At 42.3% G+C, this 18283-nt stretch overlaps 1 protein-coding gene across 5 annotated transcripts in view; it reads right to left on the reverse strand.

The window, feature by feature from the left end:
- The window catches only part of fynb (FYN proto-oncogene, Src family tyrosine kinase b), a 71542-nt gene that overhangs the window by 34608 nt on the left and 18651 nt on the right, over positions 1-18283 (reverse strand). The window contains exon 1 of one of the 5 annotated variants that reach the window (XM_035143676.2): positions 51-254. The exons of the other annotated variants lie outside the window; for them this stretch is intronic. The gene's annotated coding sequence lies outside the window, so the exon portion shown is untranslated. Of the gene's footprint in view, positions 1-50; positions 255-18283 lie in introns of those variants that run through there. 5 annotated transcript variants of the gene reach the window in all.

Here is an 18283-nt window from a genome sequence, read left to right on the forward strand (position 1 = left end):
ATAAAGCCAGTTATTTTGTCCACAAACATAAAAAAAAAAAACAATGTTACCTCGTGGCAAATCCCCCAGAAGTAGGTTGTACACATTTACAACAGCAGGGGGTGCAGTTCTTGGCCCAGGAAGAGAAATATCACCTTGATGCTTTTTGTAATCCACTTGGTTTGACCCATGTCAACGACCTAGTATCAAACCCACGGGCAAAGTGAAATGGCCGTCTCACATATGCAGCAGCAGTGCCGTAGATAATGCCACGACAATGCTGTCAACCAATGCTATAATCCTGTGTGACAGGACACGGGCAGGCAGGGGGGGCAGGCAGGGGGGGGCAGGCAAGGGACCAGGCGACAACAGCACCAATGCTACGCTCAGTGCAAGACTGCACAGCATCTCTAATCGTATATGCTCACGGCAGAAGCCAGCACCGAGTGAAAACCACAAGCTGCTCTGCTCTCTGACTCCTTACATAACCCGCGACTGGCAGAGGCAAACTGAATCGGCTTTTGGAAGGGAAACAAGTGTATTGATCCCTTTGAGCTGGAATGAAAGCTGTTCCGGTGCAGTTGTTAAATGATAATCTTTGGACGAAGGACAGATAGACATGCCTACTGGTTGTATGGAGCTGGATGTAGCTGCTTTTGATGGACGTTTGAATATGATTACGGGCGGATCACAAATGATGACAGTCACAAAAACACATAAAAATACACCCGTCCATGTGCAAGCCCACAAACACAGTACCTCTCACCACAGTGATGTGTAAAGTACTGTGGAGGCTCTGCTGTCACCTGGTGTGACATCACACGTCAAACTGTAAGTAATGACTGTATCTGCTGCTGCCAGAGGCCCAGTTGGATCATTATTAATCTATTCTGCTGCTGCAGTGACAGACACAGCACACAGAGCCCAAAACACCTAAATGGGAAGGTTACCTTAATTACCCACTCCTACATTACCTTTTTACATCACAGACCTAATGAATCAATTGATCCATTAAGCTATTACCGTGTTGGGATAATTATACTGTGAGAACCCCTTGTGATGGGCAGTAAAGGTTACAGATACTTTAGATTGTTTCCAGACCTCAGAATCACCACACCACCAGATTTGTTCAAGAATTGAAAAAATGTCTGGTGCTCTGCTTGATGGCAAGTTTCAACTGGTAGAGGAAATCTAATAATTAGAGCTGTATAGGCATTGTTTAAGAGACAGGGTGTCAGGTTCCTATTTAGCAAGCTGGCTGCCTCATGCCATCTGTACAAAATGGCATCCATGGGGTGGCCCAATAGCTGAATAGTTTGGGCACAGACCACATGGGTGCAATACGCAACAGCCAGATTCATTTACTCTCTCCCCTGTCTCACCCAGTCATGTCTCACCTTCTAATGAAAGCCCCAAAAAAAACATGCAAAAAAAGCATCAGCATAATTGCCACAAAACAGGCAACACGCCTGGATAAAGTATTTGGGTATTACATTTTGTATATTTCTGTGATTTAAGTGAGTAATGTTAAGTAAAGCAACTGCTACTTCATTAGCACGTTGACTTAATATGATTTGCTATCTAGTGAATTTAAATCAGAAAACCACACTCATCACATTTCTTTCCTGAAACTTGACTGGTGTATTGTGTATGTGACATCGCATTCTTCCAGTACCACCCACTTCAGACCATTGTGAAGAGAGCAGCCAAAACAACACTGACAGAGATCTCTTATGTGGAATATGTTGTGTTCGTGAAGGAGCCAATGCTCACAGTAAGAAGCTGATTGAGAAAAGGTGGTTTTCAGGGCTTTAAATGGGAAACTGTACTGGACCAAAAATGTATCATATACTGTACAGATGAAGAAATTAAATGTTGATCCACCATGAGCCTCGAGAGCAACTTCAATGCCTCTTGTCACATGAGTTCAGATTACTACATTCTGTAATTCAATTACAGCAACTTGAATCAATTAGAACAATGGTTTAAACTGTCAGATTATTGCAATCATGTTAAATGCTTTCTGACAAAGATGGCTGTGACAGAAGGCTTGTCTTCCTTCTCATCCCTCTGCAAGCCCAGCGGTGGCCAATGTCATCACTGACTGCTCTCTTTGAACTGAAGGCCCTTTCATCTCTTTATTCCCCCCCCCCTTCCTTCCCTGCTTTTCACGCAGACTCCTCTGCTGATTAATTATTCCTGCTTCACAGAAAAAGATGGCACCTGCTTGCCGTAGGGGCTGTTTTGCTCTGCGCTCCTCCAGGTCTCCAGAGCTTCAGGAAACAGCTCCAGAGGCGACTAAAGCCACATAAACTGATCATACGATCATTTCACTAAAATAAAGCGTGGTAACAATATCAGCAAACATGAATCTTCATCTTCTGCCAAACTTGACAATGCAGCCAACACTACAAAACTTTCCATATTCCCTCATGATTCATATCTGACCAAGTACCTCCTCCCATGTTTCAGCCACTTTCAGCATGAAATCAATGAACCCTCAGGGAAAATCCAATTACAGAACAGGACATGACCAGTTGTGGAGTCGGATCTATAATTAGTTAACACAAAAGGTTGTTCACATTACACTGGATAGGGAAAATTCATTAGCTTCTTTAATTGGAGCCAAAGACCTGAAGTACCTGAAGATGTAAAGAGTGTGATTCAAACAGTTCATGGGATGAAAAGCATTGATTAACTCAGCGTGAAATAAGTTGCCAGCTGCATGCGCTCCATGTATATAAAAAGATGGAGGGATGGAGAAGGATGTAGGTGAGGGGGGGGCATCCAGAGGCCCACCCTCGTCCATGTGCCACTTCCAGGTAAATAATTCATGGGACAGAGCTGAACGTATGTGATGGTGTTTGGGGGAGGGATCCTTCTCTGCTGGATTTGTATTTGATGATGAGGTGATAGGGTGGGGTTCATTGAATGCAGGAAAGGAGGGAGGGGGATCTGAGGGGCTGCTATAGGAAGAGGTGGAGGGAACACTGGTGTATATAATCCCCTCAGGGGAAGGATTGTTCCATCCCTCTAGTCATCAGGGTCTGGCAGGAATGTGTCCGTCTGAATGAAAACACCTCCGGAGAGAGTGGAAACAGGGTGGAGGGGCTGGCTAGTAATTTGCTTCACACACAGATTGGAACATACATGTGGAAGCATATATCCTTGACAAGGACCCACTTAATTCACCACAACGCTGCCATTCTAGCCTGTTTCCTGATTCCCCCTACCTGGTGCAGAGGTGAGGGGGCAGTTTTCTGAGGGGTTGTCAATTACATCACATGGTCACATGTCCCTCTGTCCATATAAAAAACTTTAATGTGTGTTCCTCTTTATCAATGTACTTTCTGTTACAGCATGTAGCTGTCACAGTTCAGCATCATTGCCCTTGGCATATTCAAGTGTGAAGAACTTATGATTTAGTCCGTCTGCAACTTTGTTAGTTATTCCATGTTGCCTGGAGAACAAATATCAGAGTGCTGACTGGCAGACACTATTTTTTATATTTCACAGCTGGAATTTAACATAGAATGACCCAATTTGTTTAGTAATTTCTTTCAAAAGCTGTTCACATTCATTTTCCTCCCCCTGCTCATATCACTACATAAAGATCAGTTGAAGTTGCTGTGCTTTGACGCAGAGGGACTTACAGCTTGAATACAACCGTAGCCAGCTATGCTGCTACAGTCACACAAATATTTTGTAATGGCAACATTTTAACATCATTCAATTTCAATACAGGTGATTTTGCTCATTTATTACTCATGTATTATAAACTGTCTCAACAGTGGTGACCTTTGAGAGTAACAGAGAGAACCGGAGAGTCCAACATGGAAGACGCTATCATGACAGCAATGTGGCACCACCTACATGTTGACTGAATATCTCTACACAAAACCCCCAGCACCACCCACTGTATTTATACTCCTGTGTCTACAATGGCCCTCTTCTCCCCTGGTGAACCAGCATTGCCACTGATAATGCAGACAAAGCTGCCGTTTTCGCACCCTCTCTCACCTTCCCAGAGAGAGGGAAGGAGGTGTGGAGGTCTGCCTGGGGTAATAATCAGGTGGAAAACAATTACGGGGTAAGATAAAAGAGCACAGAGTGGAGGAAGAACATTGGCTGATATAGAGGAGGTGAGAGAGAAAGAGATGGAAGTCAAGTAAAAGAGAGAGTTGACAGGGGAGGGGAGAGAGTGAGGTGAGTGATAGAATGGACAGGCAGGGGGAATGGAAAAAAAGACAAGGCGGGTGCAAAGGAGGAGAGCCACTAATGACAGGGTGTCACCTCTGCCCTCCCAGAATTCAACCCTGACAGAGTCATGAAGCATCCTGCGGAGGGAGGAGGTCTGTGCCACTCAAGGTTATCGACTCACAAACACTAGCACACAAAAAAAAAATGGAGGAATGTACAAACAACCACATCGAATGCACCACAAAAACACATTCTCTCTCCATCATGGCACATTTGATCAATTCCTGCATGGACGCACACTCACATGCGCACACAATGCCACAATTTGGTGAATAACCAGCACAGCGGCATGTTGCCGTTTGGGTCAGATTATCTGGACAGAGAGCTGGGTCACAGCAGTTGACTCATCACTTTAGCATAATATTTACTCAGCCTCACCGTGAAGGTATGTCATTAATCACTGTTCACTCACAGTGTGTCGGAGACAGAGGAAGATATTACAGAGACGATACAGAATGAAGCGTTACCTTTCATGGCAACGTTGCTTGATTTTCAAGTCTGAGAGACAGTATGTTATTTGTAAACTACAACACTATGTGGGGTTATAGGTTACATTAGAAAAGGCTGACACAGACACTGAGTGCCAATAGTCACTGAACCGCTACATCAGACTTTAGGGTTGAGTTGCAGCTCGGTCAAAATTAGAAAGAAAACACCCCAAACGGTATACAGTAGCATTATGCTTTTTCAGATTGAGGTTTTAAAATGTTGCACATAATGATAGTGGACGTAATGACGTGAGTCATAACCAGACTATGCTCTGTAAGATATAAACAGGAATATGAATGGAATATTAACAACATAACATAAGTTATGTCTTATACTGAATAAGGTTGTGTATTTATTTGTGTTCCAATAGGACACTGACTGAATTTGTCCTATACTTTTCAATAAACAGTATAAAATTACAATGCTTAAAATAATGTGTTGCTAATCATTTAAAATAGGCTCATACCCTCTGAGTGTAGCCCTCATAGCCAATCATGGCTTCATAGTGTGGCGCGTCACTGAGGTTACCTGGCACATTGCAGAGGAAACCCTGCAGCTGTGATCCATGCCCCCCCATACACTCCTGCTGCCTCCCGGGCAGCCTCCGCCATGCACGCTTAACCATAATAAGAGAGAGCAGCCTCCCTTTTCCTGAGGAACCAGGCTAGCAAAGCAAAATACACACAGCTGACCAGAGACACTTACCAAGAATTAGCTGGCTTGAATTGAAAAGGAACATTCTCAGCACAGCTATTTTTAGTTGGTCTGAAATGTGACAGGAGCAGTGGTACAGCTGTAAACGATCTATGACCTTGAGAGGGTGTCAGTAAAGGAGGACATTTTAAAATAAGTAGAAATAAAAACAGAATCACATCGCTTACAATTTTTTATATGCCAGAATACTGCAAAAACACTAAATACTTCAATTAGGCGAACTTCCCCCTACATTAGTAGCTGCTACTGGCCTTGCCAAGGTCGACGTTAAAAGAGTTGAACACCTTATTTTGGCCTTGAGTGAGCATTCCTGTAATTCAAAGCCTAGTGCCTGCAATGTGTGGTTTCAGTTTGTTTCAAAGAGGCTGGGTGGAGCGGAGTCTACAAAGTGAAGGAGCTGGACTCTTGTTTTTACAACACTATTTATTCATGGCATGTGTCCCTGCAGGAGGTGTGTCTGAGGATGATTCCACCCCCTTCACTGAAGAAAAAAAAAAAAATCACAGAATATATTCTGTTTAGATCCCTCAGTGTCAGCTCCTCTGCACAAACAGGTCGCCTCCCAGTTTATAAAATAAGCTGTTGCCAATGGTGAATTTCAGTCAGCCGCCTCTCCTCTGTGACTGCCGGAGAGTTCTGTATTGTCACAACGCAGAGAACCCTTCCGCCTGCCGTACACAGGCGAGCCCTGTGGTTCCACCGGGGAAGTCGAGAGGCCACATACTTGTCTACATCTCTTCCTGCTGGCTGAGCGCAGATCACAACAACACTGGCCTCAGCCATGCCTGCCCACATGATCCTATCTTCTCTGTCTCCCTCTCATCTATCTCCACACTGCAGAGGGGTGCCAGCCTCTGTCCTCCCTGCTCCTGTCAGTCAAACTCAAGCTGGGCAGGGCCGGTGGTGACACCATTGTGTCAGGGAAGCTCAGCATCAGCAGCAACAGCAGCAGCAGCAGCACTGTTAGGAGCAGCAGGAGGACGACAAAGGACACCTGATGGTGCTCTGACTCAGAGCTAACTTTCACTTCATGAGACAAAAACTACACTTTTTCACAGCCATCTATACTTTCTTGATCAAACTGTGGGGCTAAACGCTATCACTAAAACAATTAGTCAATCAATTGATCGGCCATCAAACAGAAAACAAATTACAGCCAGTTTTTTTTGCAGATTAATAAATTGTTTGGTGTCTTTGCTGAATTGTCTGGGAGGAGTAAGGTCACTGCTCCATCTGGGGAGGGGGTCAAAACTGTGAATTGTTCACCTGTACATATGGTGAGTTAAGCCTCAAGCCACAATGCTTCTGTAGTTTTGTCAGTCTCTTAATTTTATTTAAAAACTCACCTAAATAATAATCAAGACTACCAGCTTTTTCCTGACACGCTGCAGTCCACCAAACTGAAGCCCCTTTTGATATAACAACCAATATTAGTCGCATAAATAATGTTTAGGTTAGGTAACATTAACTAAAATATTTTTGGGGAATACTAACAATGAATAAAAAATAATGACAATTGCTGCTAGGTCACATGAAACTTAGAGGTAGATCATCTAAAATGACTCAGTTCTCAGATCTGTCTGCTAAGATGATCTTAATTAATTTATCAAAGTGAGAGTTTGCCGCTTGACGACTTTGAAATATTGATGCCATGTGTTTAACGGAGGGATCCAAAAGACTGTTTAGTGTTTACTGTTCATGTTTAGAGTTAGTTCACTGCACAGACAGTGAACGCAACAGGAGACTGTTGGTTATGACCACACTAACTAATCTAACACTCTAAAAATGAAGCCATCATTGTTTGTCCACATGATCTCACGAGAGCCTTGATGTAAGGACTTATAATTGCTTTGGACTTTTTGACTGTGGCTCACTCAGAATAAACAGTATTAATGTGTGTTTTAATCATTTGAAGATTCATTTTGGAGACTTATCTATTCTGGAGCCTATTTCTGCTGTTGCCCTATAAGCTAATCGTGGGCAGGCCCCCGCCCAATACATCATATACATCTTATTATGGCAAGGTAATAAAAGTAGTTCCAGATGCCCTGTGGATTATATGCTCCTTGTGGTCTGGCTTTGTTTTATTAGAGCAGGAAAAAAGCTGAAAGCAAAAGAGAAGGCTTGTGAACCTTCATTAAATGGCCAACAAGGTTACAAACATGTCAGCTAGAGGCGCAAAATTGAGTGAGCTGCTTGATGTGTGCCCTGCAGACGTGTGCTGACAGCTGACCTTCTGTTAATAATGCAGCTGTGTCCAGGACTTGACCCGAGAGCCCCCACACTCCTTCCTTCCCCTGGGCTTGGGATGAATCAACACAAGATGTTGCCTCTGCTCTCTTCATTCAAATATTCATCTGCTCCTCAAAGGAAACCCTCAATTATCTTTCCATTCCACTCAACTGCTGTGCTTTCATGGCACCAGACAGGAAATTTACTTTCCAATGTAGTTTAACATATAGTTGCATATGCAATTTTATCATGCTGTGACTACATCAATGATAAGCTGAATAAAAACATTGATCTGTCCGTTTTAGTTGCTTGAGTACATAAGCATATTGCATTCATGTATTTACGGTGGGCACATGTCCTTCACTTCTCCCACTGAGCTGCTGCTTGTTGTGCAGTGACAGTGATCAGTTTGGTGCACAGCAGGCTGGCAGCACCAGTGAACTTTGGCTCAGGAACAAAGCCGCACATAAGCAGAGAAAAGATGTCATTTTCTAAACACCCCTTCAAGGAGTAGGTCATCTTTACATGTTTATTAATGTGTGTACTGCAGATTTGCTTTTTTTTTGGAAAGCAATCTGGAAATTCCAAAGTTTTGTCCATTTTAATTCTTTTATAAATAAAGTTAATTTATTGAAAAATATTAAGAATATTACAATTTTACATCATATATTAAAGGTTGTAGGTAAGAAAATGTATAAAAAAGTGAATTCATTTCTAAAATACAGAAGTATTCTTTCAGTTTGTATCATCCAATAGGTTCACCATCTATATAAGTTAACAAAGTCCGAAACAACAAATGTCTTATTTAAAACGACCATTTATCCCGCCCCTCTCACTAATAAGCCAATAGTGTGATTTATAGAAGCCGAACAATGATATTCTTGTAGTGATGACTATACTGATGTTCATGTAAAAAAATATCCGGAGAAAAGTGGTTCTTAACAGGATTGACTCATAATTCACATTAAGGTATTATTTCAAAGTGACTATTGAAAGTACAGTTAGGGCTCTCTACCCTTCATTTGGAAAATAACCCAACTTAACTACCAGGGAGCATTACCTCGATGGCTGCCAAATGGCAAGACTTGACCTTTAGGACCTCGTCAAACCTCAGCCTGAAACTAAATACTGTCAATTTAGAAATTGTAGTGAAAGGCACTACATGGTTTTGCACCTACGTATTTACTAATTTATACATAAACAACCAATAAAATTCCCAAAAAGTCTTTAAGATTTCCAGGGGGTGAAACGTTGTGTGTATTGATAAGCAAAATGTTACATAAGAAACAAACTTAGAAATAAATAAATCAGATAAGGGTGGAGAGATGAGGAGACTACACCCTTCCTCTATTGAATATGTGACACATATTTCTTCAGTGATTTCCTTTGTGGTTTGACCCTATCTTGTTATGGCCTCTTTCTCTACAGTGGTTTAATGGTGCCTGACTGGAACATTAGCACCACGAGCTGTTCATATTGATTAACCAACTTCTAATTTTCGCACCTATCTAGCCTGTGATGACTGGAGCCCTCTGGCACTTTTGCTGTTGTTGTTGCAGCTGGAAATCCACAACACACACAGGGCGTAAAGAAGATACTTTTTTATTACATGCACAGACATTTGACATCTCCCTAAGGACTTGTAATGCTATCAGCTGTTCCCATAACATTTCTTCATTACATTAAAGAACCATATATATATATATATATAAGTTTTGAGCTGAAAATGGCTTTATGTCAGGTACCGTGGAATCAAGTGTTGCATGTCCTTTGAAAGGTGTAACACTCATTAGATACAGGGATATAATTATTTTTTTTATTCATGATTACCGATACTATTATTATTACCATTATTAACAAGATTTATGATGTTTGGATCACACAAGTTGTAACCATTAGTTTCATTGTAAGGTGAGTCAGATAAAGACAAATTACTCTACTAGAGCAGCTTGCAGATCAACAAAGTGTCCTTTTCAACTTATTAAGAGTGAAATAAACAGGAAAAGCCAGAGTGTCAAATTACTGACAACATCCTGAGGCGGCTGCTGCACTGATGGCATGCTTCACAGGAAATAAACAATTGTTAGAACATATTTCTGTCCTCAACATCATAGTGTCAGATTGTTCTGTATTTAAAAAAGGGATTGTTAGAAAAGAAACAGCTTTCTCTGAGATGGGTAGAAGCAGCTGTAGCTGGCTTGCTACTGGGGCCGTCCCCATTAATTATATATGGTCTTACAGTAATGCAAGGCACCCAAGTTGGTATATGTACATGCATGAATAGAACAGCCTGTAGATGGACACAGTTTGCCAATAACAATGCTTGAGGGCCCACAAGCCCAAAGGAACTACACCGATATAACAAAAACAACCCAAAGGTCAGAACGTACCAAACAACAAAAGCTGCACTATAAGCATTTCAAATTGTGGGCGTGGAACCAACCGAAGGATGTGCAGATGTGCAGATGTGCAGGGAGTGCAACACTCTGCTAAACCTCCATGACAGACAACCATCTCAGCGTCATCATTATGACTGCCTACAGGATGTGGTTCAAAGCCTCAAATGTGCAAAAGTTTCCATTCACCTAACTGTGAACAATGTTGTGCGAGAGCTGTGTAATAATATGGCTCAGCCCCATTATGCTGAGAATAACCGCTGACTTCTTCCACTTGGAGGAAGGCAGACGTGCTGATGAAGTGCCTTCCAGCCAAGTCGATCAGTCCCTCTATAAATAGGCCAAGGAGGCCTCTGTGTCCCGCTCCAACTCTCCGCAATTCATCTTTACAGTTTCACTTGGTTGACTCGGCCAACCTGGGTCTGACTCTGGCTCAGGCTGCTCCTCGTCCTTCCTGCTCCACCTCATCTGTGCAGGCAGCCTCTAACAGCAGAACAAAGGCAGAACGCTTTCTTGTGAACTACACAGCCATTCACATTAGCCATTATGCCTTCCCCTTTACAGCAGATGCATGTTTTATTACCCAGCAGCCACATACATTCTTCATGGCCTTCAGACTGGGTAAATGAGTTTGATGCCACACTGTTCTGTTCTTGAGAACCTGCCTCCACGATGCAGATGAAAAGGAAGCACCACAGTTACAGACGGCATGTTTTACCTTTACCTTATTAACTTCTGCTCTCTGCCTCATATTGACACTGAGAACAAAAATGCAGTCTTCGAATTTTACTCACAGATGGTGCTTTCCGAGTTAGAATGTGGTTTTCAAATGATCTTCTGCCTTATCTTTTAAAACATTGCTTAAACAATTCACAGACTTGCTTTTATGAGGACAAATTAAATTCAAACTTGTACCTGTAATACTGGCTGACAATGGCAGAATACTGTAGATAGAGCAAAGGGATGCTGTGGTTATATGGTATGCATCTTAATCACTACTCCACCAGAACAACCCCACCCACCACTTCTAACCTTAAGCACTCTCTGCTTTAATGTCTGTTTTGCTGGCTTGCACTTGTTTTTTATACTTTTATTTCAGTCTTTTTCACAAATTAAAAAGGCTGCAGGTTCAGTTCCAACCCGGCCCTTTGCTGTATGTCTTCCCCATTCTCTCTCTCCTTTTAAAAATTGCACTGTCCTGTCGGTAAAGGTGAAAAGTCCAAAAGGTATCTAAAAAGGGAAATTGTGCCATTTCATATTCCTGTTTGCTACAAAGTAAACAACAGATGAGTAGTAATATTAAAACATCAAAACATGTATGTTCATGACGGACATCTGTTAAAGCTCAGAGGGTGGCATCACATGTGCCCCTCAGAAGCAGGGTTTGCCGATGAGGCGTGGTTGCCCATCACCGACCCAACGCAGTGATGTGTTTCTATAGCCGCGTTGCTAGGTTACCACATTCCAGAGCACAGTGAGTACTATGGGTCCCTACTCTGCTGGCAGAGCCAGACTGGAGTCTGGAGAGTGAAAATGACGCAGTAGCCACCATGATTTAAGAGCCTATGAATGATGCAGGACGAGGAGACACATTTTGGTAGCTAGTGTCGGCAGTGACACATTACGTCTTTGACACAACTGCTTCAAATATATATCAGTAAAGATCAAAATATACATCTATGTTATAATAACAGTGCACGTGGGAGTGGGTGACCTCTGATATGAGAATACAGTGTGCCTCTGAGGAGACGGCGTGATCCAGCTGTGACTCCCTGAGTCAGTGTGTGCAGCTGCCTGGCTCAGCACAGCACGTCCCTGCACAGAGAGGCAGCAGCGTCTAGACAGCACCCAGACTCCGAAACGCCCCCACCGCTCAGCATCTCCGAAGAAGATTGTGTTCTGGCTGGGGGATAATCTTTAAGGCTCATCATTCTTTGTCTTCAAATGGTTTATATGGATGATATGCATGAGTACACGCGCGAGCAAACCCAACACAAACACAATGAGCTAAAAGAATACCAATGCTACAAATTGACAGATATGATTTCAAATTAAAGACAGTTTATCTATCCCTGAAATGAAAGAAATGGAAGAAAATCAAACAAATATATGTATATAGGCACACACAGTATATAGGCCTTGAAGATAAATCAGTGTTGCTGTTTACTGACCTGCAGTTTCGGTCAATATGAGCATACCATGCTATTGTTTGGCAGGATTCTTTTCTAAATAAATAATTTAAAATTATATGATGGGAAAAGCTTATTCTGACTGAGAGTTGGATGAGAGGATTGAGAGTCAGTCAGTCTCAGGGTCATGGTTTTCATGTTGACTCACTGTCATGACTGGGAGTCATTGTCGATGTGATAATGTGCTTTCACTTACAGATAGCATGTAGGTCTGAGCTCCTGAGCTAAAGGTAGGGTTGGTGAGTTCTTTCTGAAACACTTTTTATCGGATTTTTTGAAATCCTCTTCAGCTCCCGATAGAACATCAATAAAAAACTTTGTGTGAAAAGAAACGAAAAAAACTGTCTGTGGCCCTTGCATGACTGTAATAAACACAATCAATTCATTCAGACTGTATTTGCTGGTGTACTTGTCACTTACTGACCTGCCTGCACACAACCCGCCCATGCTCTCACTGCGCATGTGTCCGGAGAGACATACACCGTGGAGGCAGAGACCATAAAAAGTCGGCTTGTAGCAATAGTCAGGTAGTAGGCATTCGTATATGCTTTGACGACAGGGTTGATGGAAGGGGGGGGGGGATGTATCAGTTAAATCAAAGTGTAGCCGGCCCTTTTTAGCTTTTCCAGGATTACAAAACTACATATGATTGAGGACACCAGGGTCAAATTCCACATAACAGAAATGTTATAACAGAAATGTTGTGTGGAATTTGACCCTGGTGTCCTCAATCATATATAGCCAAAACCTTGATCAGGGACCATAAACTGTGCCACGACCATACTTTGTATTTTTTTTTCTTACTTTTATAAAACAACTACAACATTGTGGTGAAAGTGTAACTAGAGCAGAATCCATCATTGGAGATACAGTAACTGACAGCTGGGACAGTGATGCTACAGGAGGAGCAGGGCCAGTTCTGCTGGTTTGAGGGCAGGCTGAGTGTTGGGCTGCTGGGGCTTCCTGTGTGATTGATTGACCATCAATCATAGTACAATCATGTGAAGCCACGTGGAAACGAACACAGCCTGTCAATCCTGCTGCTGCTGCTGAGCTCGCTCTCTGGAGAGGCCTCATCTGTCCTTAGGTGGAGCGACATCGGGCACAAGCAGCCCCAGTCAGTACATCTATAAATAGCTTTAAACATGAAACACAGATACTGTAACAACTTTAAAATTCCATGCACCTTGTGTGATGGAAGCATTATGTGTTAAGTGTCACAGACACCAAAACTGTATATTCTTTAACTCTTAGACCAGAGTCATTTTATATGAGGGAGGCAGGCCTGATGCAATTTGCCCCCTGTTGGGTTTCCTTGGTTTGTATTGCGGCTACAGTACAACACAGCGGGTGGTCTCAAGTAAGATCAATGAACAGATAACGTTTGAAGAGGGCTATGATGTTGATATAGCAGTAATGGCATGATGGGAGCCTGTCAGATTGGATAGTAAGTGCTCACATAGTCTACAGAGCTTTACTGTTTCTGCTACAACTGTACAGGCTGGGTGGGACCTGCTAAAGACAAAACAACAAGGACAGAAAAAATGCTTTTTTAATGCCCCAAATAATTATTCATTCATTCATTCATTACACATCCATTCATTCTGAAATCAATAATCATTTGCTCTTAGGGGGTCTCTTAATTAAAGTGGAGCCTGACACTATGGGATGCAGCTTAACCAGTGGAAAAACCTAAAGACAATTGAAAATCTGACTGGGACTTGTTGAAGAACCTTAATGCATGGTTGTACCAGACTATCTACAGTGAGTTTCGATTTCTATATATTGATCTTATCAATGATAAGAATATGTTCGACATACTCAACATTACAGACTTTACAGCCCCCCCACATCCTTCTTCCTGTGTCGTTTCCTGTGCATTCGTGAATGTGTTATTTAAAAATCTATGGTAGATTAGGGGCCATTCACTGAAGCTATTATCTTTAAATTGTCCCTCTAGATAATGTTTACAGTACAATGAGGACTAGAGCTTCTAAATGTGCACAGTGCAAACAAATTACATGCTGACAGAGGTCACCATGCTGAGAATGTTGAGATCATGTCATTGATGGCAGTGGCGCTGTCATGGATGGTATGTTGTCATTGTTGTGGTGGTTTGTTCTATCTGCTCCGTAGCATTATAACACCACTGTTTGTGTGCTTCTATCATGTGGCTCTTATAGTTGAGGGGCAAATAAACAACTCTCCAAAGGAATTCAGGATATGTATGTGACCCACAATTGTATCCGTAGCAAATGCAGTCTGCCAGTTGACATTGAATGTACAGATATTTGGGTGAAACACAGTTGGCAGATGTCTCCTGCGACAGGTGAAGGTTGTCTGTGTGACTGTGGAAGTTATTCAGTCGCAGAACTTGGTCATCACATCACAGGCTTTGGCAGGAAATAAAAAACATACAGCGTGGATGTGACCGTTCTGTGTAGTAATTATCACACAAAGAGGACCTAAGTATCTGGTCTTGAGAGCAAACTAAAATGTGAGCAAACTGTAAAATGTATTTAGTGGCATGTGTGTTTAAAACAACAGCAAAATTCAACACAAGCAGCTTCTTTGAAAGGTTGTTAAAACAACAGTAATAACTATGATGCAGTCGATGCACTGACAAAATGACTTGATTTCATGTGAACCTCGGGCGGAGCTCAGAGCGACAAAAAAAAGCTGGACCAGTGAAGTCCCCTAAAGAGACTGAGAAGACTTTGGCCTTTATGACCAGGAGAGGTGTTCATGTTGTTTATACTCAACAGTGCAGCATCCTGGGTGCAATATTATTTTGCTAAAACAGTGAATATCTCTTGAAACTCAGGGGAAAAAAATACAAAGGATCATTAAGCTCTAATGCTTTTAATCAAGAAAAAATCTGTGACATCCAGTTTCTCAGTTTAGGTCGGTGTTTGTGTAAGACAAATGTTCTGTGTAAAGCATCAGCTGTCATTTGTTATCGACATCACAGGGTATACTCACTCACTACTACCCCAATACTTTTTTGTAGTTAGGAAATGTATGTATAGTATTAAAACCTGTTCAGTGGCAAGCTGGCACAGATTCATAATCTTATTGTGTCAATCAGAATGATGTTCTTATACAGCTGCTTATGTGTGAACTTAAGCTTCTTTTGCTAAATTTAAAAGAGGCGTTTAATATATATATATAATATATTTCTTCATTTTGTTTCTAAAATAAGTAAGGTATTAAAAGAGTAGGGTGTTGTTATCAGTAGTGAAACTACTTTTGTATTGGTGCCAGTACCAAAAGGGCCCAATGATGAAAGTTTACAGTTTTTAGACTTTTTTCAGTAGAGGAGGAAACAACTGTGATACTTTCATGTTAGGAAGAAGAAGATTAACATGTCTGTTAACAGACAGGCTGAGGTCCCACCCTCCTTTTCTGCACCTCCACTTCCTCCCATCAGTGGCAGTAAATCAGATGAGCAGTAGGCCTCTTCCAGCAGTCTAAACACTGAGGTTAAAGTAGCACTAATTCCTGCGGGGCTGCTCATTAAGCCACTGGCTTAGTCCCTGGGGACCTAAGGCCTGCATATGGCCACAGCCCAACAGCCCCCCCCCCAACATTATAATTAAAACCACGTCGCCACAAAACTTCCAACATGTGGAGCATTGATGGAAACTGCGTTATTGACAGTCCACACGGCCTGGAGCAGAGGAAGCCAGTGCAACATCAAAAGTGCTCTTTTCTTAGCGTTGGAGCTGGCACCATTTAACAACACTGGACCACTTGACAACCCTCAGTCAGCACATGAGTAAATAACACATAATGACATAGGTGAGCAGGAACACTGAGAGCATTGAGCAATCAAAGTGCAGTCCAGACGATGGATTTAAACAAATAAAGCTCTGTGAAGTGATTTCTGAACCTGATGGAATTTATGGGGTTGTCTTTGTGGGATCGATGGCCATCTTGCCTGGGTGGGTTAAGATTAGGATAATTTGCAAGGCAGAAATGTGTCTGCGTGAGGTTTTCAGCGGTGCCACGTTCAAGAGAAAGACTTCATTGTTAGCCTCTGTGCAGCCTCGTCCATAATAAGCCCATCCGAGTGTGAAGCCTTTGGGAGGCCTGGTATACCCAGAGCTTCTCGAAGCTTCTGTGACAATATACCTGTCATGGCTCTCAGCGGGCTAGGCAGTAACTGCTGTTCCCGCCCCTTCTTTTTCAAACTGGCCAATAAAAATCCATGTTATGTTATCGTCTCCTTGGCCATATGGTAGCCTTGACATTTCATCGGCATACATATAGACAGGGAGCTCAGTCTGGTCTGTCTCTGTAAAGATTTATTTCTGCTTTGTGACATATGGCAACATAAAATGCGCTTACACCTTCAACCTCTGCTAAGAAATGTGAACTTGCAGGAGGGAGGAGAATTGTTGAGATACACACACACTCTTGTACTTCCATCTTCCAAATCCTAAAACTAAGTCTTATCCCTCAAACAGCCCTGAGAACCCGCCAAAATGCCCTCACTTTCCAAAAATATACGCACGCACGCACGCACGCACGCACACACGCACACACACACACACACACACACACAAAGTTAACCCATTTTTCTGCTTTGATGTATATTTTTACATTAAGAAAGAAGAGTGGCTAGTTCACTAACCAAAAGGTCTCTGGTTAAACTCTTGACATTAAACTCTTGAATCCATACACAATACAAACACAGACTGAATGTATGTGTTTGTGAGAATATATAAAACGCTTTGAGGTCGATAAGACTAGAAAAGGTTAACAGATCCCAGTACATCACAGTCAGACGGAGAAAAGAGCATGACTTGTGCTTTTTGTCAAAACTCTGCCCGTTGTCTTTATTCACTGACTGTTGTTACCAGCTGAAAGTACCAAACCATTTCCAGTTATTGGACCAGTAGCTCATTCCAGCTCACAGCAGTTTGAGATGATATAGCAGAAGAAGATTTTTTTTTTAATAAATAAGAATAAACACGAAAACACTAAAGTTCTGCTGTGGGACATGAACCTTAATAAAGACATCCGACAAAATGTCTTTCCTCCTTTAAAGTGTAAGATATTTACATTCATATACAGCGTAGACATTCTGCAGTATGTGTTGTTGACACATGAAGATGTCACACGTGGATATAGTTACTGTAACCTAGAGCAATTATTGCAAGCAGACAGCAGCAGTGTGACATCTCTGTCCCCGCTTGCTGAGTGTGGATTCCCGGATCCGGTGCAGCACAGCGGCAATTTGAGGTTTTCTAGAGCTGACATCTCTCAGAGGGGTCGAGCAGAGCTACTGCTGCGGCTAAATTGCTGACGTTTCCACTTTCGCAAACACATGACAGAAAAAGGTGCTCTCCCTCTGACATGAGTCGAATTCATGGTCAGGACAGATTTCTCCTCCTCAAGCCATCAAATGGGCAAAGGAATGGTAGGGGCGGATTCTACGTTCAGAATCTGCTGGAGATGTGCCACGCTGAGGTCTCAAGAGGTCTCTTCAAGCCTTGGGTTGTGTCAGAAATCACTCACTACTTCACTCCTACCTACTCACTGTCTAGAAAGATAAAGAGCTGCATTGAGCTCATCACATCTGTCAGGGGGGTTCAGTATCTTGCCCAAGGACACTTAGGCACATGCAATGGGGGAGCCCAATTGCATACCTTGTGGTTAGTGGACGATCTGCTCTACTTCCTGAGCCACAACTACAATTCTTTTTTTGATTTCAGGTTCTTCTGATTGCTGCTGCCTTTTATGAGCCACATTTGAAGGTTTTTATCCATTTCTCACACAGTGTTGCAAGTTCTATTCTCACTCTATCTGTCTTATTCAGTTTTAGCTCTTTTTTTCCTATTCTCTTAACCATACATCACTACTAATCATTAAAGAGTGGACTATATGTAGTAGGTAGTGAGTGATTTCTATCACAGTGTTAGTAAGAAGCAGGGAGAGCTGACATGTATAGGTCATCCTGTGTGAACTGTGGTGGGACACAGCTATGGTGGTCTTGATTGGGCGGAGGAAGGAAAAGCA

The sequence above is a fragment of the Hippoglossus stenolepis genome, chromosome 20 (assembly GCF_022539355.2).
Source record: "Hippoglossus stenolepis isolate QCI-W04-F060 chromosome 20, HSTE1.2, whole genome shotgun sequence".
Classification (NCBI taxonomy): Eukaryota; Metazoa; Chordata; class Actinopteri; order Pleuronectiformes; family Pleuronectidae; genus Hippoglossus; species Hippoglossus stenolepis.